At 36.9% G+C, this 9,203-nt stretch overlaps 1 pseudogene; it reads right to left on the bottom strand.

The window, feature by feature from the left end:
* The window catches only part of LOC107002439, a 12,591-nt pseudogene extending 4,383 nt beyond the window's left edge, over nt 1-8,208 (bottom strand).
* Nucleotides 8,209-9,203: the final 995 nt, after the last annotated feature.

The following is a 9,203-nucleotide window of genomic DNA, read 5'->3' as shown; positions in this document are numbered from 1 at the left end:
GGGGGGGGGGAGGAAGGGAAGAGAAGGTGAGGAGCATGTGTGTTCATCACCAACAGAGGATTAAAGAATGTATTAAAAAAGAACAAATACTCACATTAAATTTGCAAAAGAACACAAAACAAATAGACACATATTCCAAGGAAGAACTGCCATCACACGTATTATAAACAGATACACATAAAGCTCCTGGGCCTAATGGTTTCAGAATGAGTTTCATTAAAGTCTGTTGGGAAATTATAAAGGATGACCTGATGGGGACTATTCAAAATTTCCATCAAAAGTAGATGTTTGAAAAATCCTTTAATGCTATATTCATAGTATTAATACCAAAGAAGGCGGGTGCAGAAGAGCTAAAATATTTTAGACCAATATATTTGATTGGAGGTGTCTACAAGATAATCTCCAAACTCATTACTGAAAGGTTGAAGTCTGTTGTGGGGAAGCTGGTACATGAACCTCAGACGGCATTCCTGAAGGGTAGACAAATTACAGATGCCTCACTCTTAGCAAATGAATTGGTGGATCTTGGGTGAAGCAAAAGGTTCCAAGGATTCTTTGCAAACATGACAGTGAGAAAACCTATTATCATGGCAATTGGAAATTTATTGAAAGTACTGCAAGATATGAGATTTGGGAGGAAATGGATCACCTGGCTAAGGTTTTGTATACCTAGTGTGGAGTTTTCTCTAATCATTAATGGCAACACTGAAGGATTTTTACAGTGCCAAAGAGGATTGAGGCAAAGGGACCCCTTATCTTCCTTTTTGCTTATCTTAACCATTGAGGGACTGAACCACATGTCAGGAGGTCAAAGACAAATGGTTGGCTGAGGGGTTTCCAGGCTCAAACTCAAGGCATTAGAGATAATGTAATGGAACTATCCACTTGCTATATATGTATATGACTGCGTCATCTTTTGTGAAGCTGACATTTCTCAAATACGACAGATCAGGGCCATTCTCACCATTTTGAAGGCATATTTGGTCTACATGTTGATTGGCAAAAGAGCTTGGTCTTCCTTAGGGTGCTAAGATCAAGAACATGAGATCTGGAGTGAAGTTAGGAGAGGTGTGACAAAAGATTGGCATGATGGAAAAGCCAATATTTGTCTTTAGGAGGCAGACTAACACTTGTAAGTCAGTGCTGGATTCCATTCACTCCTACATGATGAGTTTATTTTGCCATCCCCAAAAGTGTTGTGAAGAAAATCAATCAGCTTAGAAGAACTTTCTATGGAATGGCAAAAAGGAAAACAAAGGCAATAATCTACTGAAATAGAATGTTGTTACTCTCAATAAGAAGCAAGGAAGTTTAGGAATCAAGAAGCTAAGCCTGCAAAATTCATGCTTATTTCAAAAGTGGCTATGGAGGTTCTGTTCTGAGGATTCACCTTTATGGAAAAGTGTCATCACGGAGAAATATGGCCTCCAAAACCACTGGAATATTGAAGTTCTGGGAAATTATGGTTGTAGTGTCTGGAAAACAATCAGAAGAGTTTGGCCTCAGTTTCGTAGCAACACAGCACTAAAGGTGGGTAATGGTTTGAAGATAGAATTTTGGGGGGAGCTCTGGATAGGAGAGGAGTGATTAAAAACTTTATATCCTGATTTTTTCATCCTTAGTTAACAGAAAAGAGCCAGAATAGCCCAGGTATGGAGAGCCCACTAGGCAGGAATTTTATATTTGGAAGAGCATTATATGGCTGGGAAATTGATAGAGTTGCAAGTCTTCTGTTGACACTAAACAACTTTCCTGGACTATCTGATGTAGCTGAAAGAACAATATGGAAGCTTCACAACAAGGGCATGTTCACTGTGAAGTCATGCTACTAGAACAGAAAAGCTACCCATACACAGTCCACAACATGGCCTTGGAAGCTTATCTGGAAAACCAAAATTCCCCCCCAAAAATATCTTGTTTTGTATGGTTAGTGCGTAGGAAAGCTTTCCTAACTCGTGACGTACTACAGAAAAGAGGTGACGAATTTCCTCAAGGTATTTTATGTGTACATTGGATGCAGAAGTAAATAGTCATTTGTTTCTTCACTGCAAAACAACGAAAAATCTGTGGAACATGCTCTTCTGTTTGCTTAGAGTGCATCTTCCAAAAACTACCTGAGGAATGCTAACAGTTGGAAAGGGATTGGAAGAAGAGAATCAAAGGACTGGTGGGAAATGATACTTGCATGAATCTGGTGGACCTTATTGAAGGAAAGAAATGCAAGAGGTTTTGAAGACAAATTCAACAACATGCAGAATATCAAGATAAATAGTCTTTATCTACTTTATTTTTGGTGTAAACAGGATGGAGTGGGGGATATAGAAATTTTTGTTGATTTCATAGGGAAATTGTACAACCACTTAGTCTACTTCTGTTTTTAGCTGGAATGGTGCCCTCTGGGTGTAAGTGACTTCCTCATTATCCTTGATGATGAGTACATAGTGAATACACAGTTACCTTTACTCAAAAGGAAGAACTACCATCTTCTTTGGCAATTCTTTTGTTTTTCTCTTCATTATCCGGGGAAAGAAGATTTTTTTTTAGCAAGACTAGGGAAATAAGATTAAATATTACAACATGTGGGAATCCAAAAATTCATCCGAATACTATGTTAGGCACAAATCAAAGTCTGACTATCTGGTTACAGCTCCATGTACCAAGAATTTATAATAAATATGCTATCATTTTAAGGAAAGAGTCCACTATAAAAAAATCAATTACAAGGGAAAGAAGAAAGTAGAATACATAATAATATACCACCTTCTTCAAATGGACAACAAACACCATTTGATAACTTTGAAATAGGAAGCTATGATTTTCTTTAGTTATGATGTTTTATAGAGAACAAAGATGGATAGGCTTGACTTTGGGCCTGTAATTCAGAAGAAATTTCAACAGTTTTGGAATTGGACGTTGTTTTGAAGTTCTAGCTTCCGTATTTCATCCAAGTCGTATTAGCAGTGGTCAAAACATGTTGGTGGACAGGTACAAATTTTGGATCAATCTCTAAGAAATCGTATTACACTATTTGTTCAACTCAGGAGAAAATGGCGTCGATTTCGTTTAGAGTGTAAGAATGAAAGTGCATCTTCTCTGGCTTTATCAGTAGGCAAAGGAAGACTTTGCTACACTGTTTGAAAGAGCACATTACGTATCAGCCAAGGCATCTCTAGATCCCTAAAAAACAAGTAGCTCCAGTCATCCAAGTTCAAGGATATAAATTAAATCCCTGCCTTTTTTTTATAACCGAGAAATCTGCCTGTGACTTCGGACCAATCAAAGCCTTAAAATCAAATCCCTGCCTCAATTGAAGAGATTGTGAAAGGAGTTGTCATTTAAAAATTGAAAACCACACATAGCAGGACAATAAGGCTTTCAACAATATCATCTCTTTAGGTATGCATCTGGAAACACTATTAAATCAGCGAACAAATATTCTAGCCAAGATAACTCAAACTGCATTTTAAGACTCTCAAACGGTCAAACTTTCCTTCTAAGAGAAAAAGACACTTAGCAAGTTACCCATTTTTAAAAAAAAGATATTCAAAAGGACAAACAGGACAGGCTCTAGAAACCTGGGATACGGAGGGCAGTGGAAGCACAGACGAGTAGATGGAAAATTGTCCAAGCAGTTATTTGGTGAACCATACCGAAAGAAAGGAATTCTAGGAGCTTTAATAACAAAAGCAGCCCTTTGCACAAGATTGAAATGAACTGCATTATCACTTTTTGCTACTGGTGTAGTTTAGAGTATATAGATGACCCTATGGCTAGTGTAGACATTCTAGGGTCCTTATAAATATGAAGGAGGATCGACAGAAAGTTTTCTTTTTTCTTCTTTTCTTTTCTTTATCTTTTGCTTATGCCAAGACAAAACAAGTGCGGAGGGAGGATATGATGTAAAAATTCCGGATACGATCTTTAAGCTGATGATTGATATGCAAATGTTACTTTATCAAAAAAAAAAAAAAAAAAGAAGAAGAAGGAAAACAGGCACTTTGCTACCTTTCTAGGCATTTTGATCAATCTCTCTTCACTAAGTCCCTATATCGTGGAAACCCAATGTGAAACCAACAACAACTACTTGGCCTCAACCTTGTTAAATAAAACTGTACATAAACCATATTTAGGTGTGTCTAAGAGGTTAGAACTCTGGTTAGCCAGCTGTCATTAATTGCTAGAGTTAGTTACAATTACTTCAAGGAATTAGTTAAATAAGTCATGCTTAGGAAATGTGTATATATAGAGAATGTGATCACTTCATTTGATGATATAATCACGATTTACTTTTCCAAAATATCTTCCTCTCTCTGGCTTGTCTTCTCTCACACATTTGGGTTTGACTTAAGGTTTCTTAGTCAGAACTTCAGCTCGAGCTCAAGTCACATAGTAGCAGAGCAGAAGCAACTGGTCATGCGTTGGCTATGAAAAGTTTTGACCCAGTGTCTCTGCATCCTTCTAATACTCCTGATTTGATTTTAATTCCGACACAACTCACAGGTTAAGAAAACTATGGATTGGAAACAATCGATGCGAATTACTCTTCAAACTAAGAGAAAATTGTGGTTTGTAACCAATACTCGCAAGAAAAGTTCTTTCAGAATAGAATTTCACGAGGAACGAGAGACATGCAATGCAATTGAACTCTCCTAGATCATCAGTACGGTGCCAAAGTACGTTCTTAGTAGAATCGTTTACGTATCAAATGCTAATCTAGTGTGGGAAGATATTAAGGAGATTGATAAGATTAATCGAGTGCATATTTCTCATTTATATAGGGAAATTGCAACGATTTTACAGTGTACTGATTCTGTCGCAACATATTTTACCAACTTGAACCTTGAGCAAAATATGATGCATTAGTGCCATCATCAGGATTTGGATATGCAAACTCAAAGGATTATATGGTGCATCTGCACAGACAGAGGTTACTTCAATTCCTCAGTGGATTGAATAACTCCTACAACTAAGCGAGGAGCCAGATTCTTATGAAAACTACTAAACCGATACATAATCAAACATATGCAATGATAATTGAGGATGATTGTCAGAAGTCTAGTCCTTTCCCAGCATTAGGAAGCAAAGGAGATACTGTTTTTGTGGAAACAGGTGTAAGAAAACTTATAATGGCAAGAAACCATACACGACTGTGATTACTGTAACGAAACAGGTCATCTGAAAGAAAACTGCTACAAATTTGTGGGATGATAAGCAGAGTTCAAGTCAAAAAGGCAATATGCAACTCATGATGTGGCTGGTACCTTTGGAAATGAAAAGTTGGCACAAATACATGAATTAAAAAGCAGCAGTGACAGTTCTGCAAGAGAACACTACTGGGGATTAATGTAGACAAGTTCTGAACATGCAGAAGGAGGATGATACTATGCATCAAGCCATCAAGTAAATATGGAAGGTGCACATACAAAATGAATATTAAAGCATGTGTCTACTACAACAGTCCAGGAAGCTACAGAGGAAGTCTTGGCATAGAAGATTATTCCATGCCTCTATTAATACAATGAAAAATGTAATGTTTTTTGAGCATAAAACTGTTGATTTGGCTGTGAGAAATGATTGAACTATTTGTCCTCTACCTAAGCAAAGTACACTGATATTTCCAAGGAGCACTACTAGAAGTGATAAGCCATTACATCTTTTGCAAATAGATGTTTGGTCCATATTAATCTCCTGCTCATAATAGGAAGCATTGTTTCTGATACTTGTTGATGACAGTTCTAGAAATACATGGATACATTTGCTGCAGATACATAGGTGATGTTATTGTAATCTTACATAAGATTATTTTTATCATTCTATGTTGAGAACACAGTTTGATATAGTACTGAAGATTAGTAAAACAGACAATGGGAGTGGAGGTCCGTAATACGCAATGCACTCATCTGTTTGATGCTTATTGAATCATACATCAAAGTAGTTGTGGTTATCTCCCCAGCAAAAATAGAGTGGTAGAGAGAGAATAGATACAAACAAAGCTCTGAAGTTTCAAGCACATATGGCAACTAAGTTCTAAAAGAGTGTATTACCACTGTTGTTTATATAATCAATAGGCTAATTGCTATCATTTTCAATAGCAAGACACCCTATGAAATGTTATACAGAAGACCACTTGTAGTTGCTCACACAAGCATTTTGGATGCTTGTTTTATGCCACCATGATGGTGAGAGAGAACAAGTTTTCAGGATAGAAACACTTTATGCGATATTTAGAAACTCACAAAGTCTATAAGCTAAGTTTCGTGGACTCTTCACTTTCGATGCCACACCCGTGTCGGACTCTCCAATAATACACTAGTTTTGGCGAATTCGATACACACCCCTTGACATTCTTGAAGAGTTCAAGCAACATAAGTTATAAGTTACTTGATATATCTACTAATAATTTCTTTTTACAGAGATGTCATCTTTAAGGAGGCATCTATTTCCCTTTGCTCAAGCTTCTTCTCATACACAAGTGATCCAGCCTCATATGGTTCATTATAGAGGGAGAAAGTTAGATTATCCTGAACCATTACTAGAAGATGTTGTTGAACAATTACTAGAAAATCCAGAAGATGCTGTAGCCCCTGTTCCTGGATCTTTTTTCACTGTTGATGTGATGGGAATATAACAACAGAAGGAGCACCACTTTCCACTGAACCTGAAGTTCTTGAACCAATGAAACCTAAACTTGCAGAACCAGTTGAACCAATGCATAAGCCTATTAGACATGCCACTCGGTCCTAGCAATGAAAAAATCTGACAGAAGAGCTGCGGAACACTTATGGTTGACAGACTATGTTACCACTAGGAAGAATCATGGAGTAACACTGTATCCACTATCTGATTAACTTCCATACAACAGACTTTCCATAAAATACAAGCATTTCCTAGAAAATCTCAACACTCTCACATTCACAACACTTCACAGCAACTTCAAAAGATAAGAGGTGGATTGACGCAGTGGAATTGGACATCAAAGCTTCGGAAGATAAAAAGGCATGGGATGTTGTGGATCTACCCAAATGATAAAATGCAATTGGCTGAAAATGGATGTACAAAATAAAGTTCAAGGCTAATGGAAAAGTTAAAAAGGTTTAAAGCTAGATTTGTAGAAAAATAATACAACCGAAAGGAAAGATTGGATTATGATGGGACATTCTCTCCTTTTGCCAAAACGGTAACTATGAGATTTAACATTGCCTTGCAGTATCAAAAGGGTAGGCATGCACCAACTGGATGTGTACAATGCTTTCCTACAAGCAGACTTGTATGAAGTGTACATGGAATCACCTTAGGGATTCATGAAACAAGACAAGGGAGACCAAAGTGTGCAAGTTAGGGAAATCATTGTATGGTTTGAAACAAGCATCAAGTGAATGGAATATAAAACTTAATTATAGGAGCTTCATGTTGGATACTCCCAGAGTTTATATAACTAATAATTGTCTATAAAGAACAAAAGAGAGACTTTGTAGCTATCGTGATATATGTTGATGATCTAATGATCATATGAAACAGTGTGGTTTGCATCAAATCTTGTTGGAGATAGGGGTATTGAGATCCAGTAAAAGGATCCTATGTCAAAGAAAGTATAAAGTTGAGTTGATTCCATATTTGGAACGAAGCTAGCGGCAAGTTCAGCACAACAGAATTTGATGAAGATGTTGGAAGTGATAGGAGATGAAGTGTTGAGAGATGTATCAGCATAGGAAGGCTGATTTACATAATCATCACAACTGAGTCAGTTGATGTAAACACCTAAACAATCTTTTCTTGCTTGTAGAATTTGCCCAAAGGTTCAACTCAAATCACACATTTAGATGGATTCTCTAAATCAGACATTTATATAGGCACCTAACCTAGTAAAAATCATGCAATACGACTAACCTACAAATACAAACACAATCAGAGATTATGTCCACGTTAAACATCTATCTACTATTGAATCAGGCTTAGCATACTAACTTACCAACGAATAAACAAAAGGTTTACCGATGAAAATAATGAAGATCTCACCGCAATGTATTGCTGAATGTATTGCGACTACAGATTCTTCTTCTTTCTTCCTCTACAGTAAGTAGTTGCTCTGTGAATCTATCTACTTATTTCTCCTTCTCGTCTCATGTTGAAAGGGGAAAACGAGATGCCTTCTTCACACTTTTATACTCTCATCCTCAATCTTTCACCAAATTCCTTTAAAGGCCCCCATTGTTTTCCCCTATCAAAACACTATGAAAATTTGACCCATTTATGTTAATTTTTAAATAAAATTGTGGATTTTTAATTAAGTGTGTGTTTGGAGTTTGGTGGTGAGGCTTTGGTGTCGTGGAGTTGGCTGCCATTGGCGATGATTTGGAGGGTGTTGATCGATAAAAAGTATGGGTTTTCTTACTCTTGGTCCTGTTCCCAAGAGACCCCTTGGATTCAGTCGATTCTAATCCGAAAACTAGGATTATTTCCCGTTGCATGTCTCTGTCACTAGCTCCTATTGATGGTTGTAGGTTTGTATGTCTGCTGGTCGATATTAGGCGTGTAACGTGTTTTTGTGATAATAATGTGAATGTATGTATGTTCGGAATTATGTGAGTAATGAAAGATGTTTTTCCGAAAATATGTAGTCACGGATTGGAGCATGAAATGGAATGTTTAATTTCTTGTATTTTACGTGCAATGCTTATGTAAATCGTGATGTTCATAAGTGGTGTAATATTGCTGAATTGAGTTCCAACTCTTGATCAAATGTAACCATGAAAATTCACCTAAAGATGTACTAAATGATCCACGAAATGTCCTAAGAACTAACATATAAATGCTGCAAAAAGGGACTGGAAAAACATGATCAAATTTCCAGCATTCTAGAAATTTGGTTCGGCCAAGTTACTGGAAAAAAATTTGAGTTTTGAAATTTTTTAAAAATGCATGAGGTCATTAGGGATTGAACCCAAGACCTTACCATATACAAGTTACAAAAAATTCAATGATAAAAATGAGGTAAGGAGGATTCGAAATAGGGTAAGGCTCAAGTGAAGAGTTAGGAGAAAAATGAAAGAAAAATAAAATGAGGCGTGTAGGGTTCGAACCCACAACCTCTCGGATAAACAAGGAAGTTAAGGATTCCCCACACCCTCTTTGTCTAAACGAAAGAGTTAAGTAAAGAAAGAAAATAAAAGGAATGTGGGCGTGGGGATTCGATCTTGGGTCCC

This window comes from Solanum pennellii, chromosome 10 (assembly GCF_001406875.1).
Source record: "Solanum pennellii chromosome 10, SPENNV200".
NCBI lineage: Eukaryota > Viridiplantae > Streptophyta > Magnoliopsida > Solanales > Solanaceae > Solanum > Solanum pennellii.
This window is presented reverse-complemented; position numbering and strand designations above follow the sequence as displayed.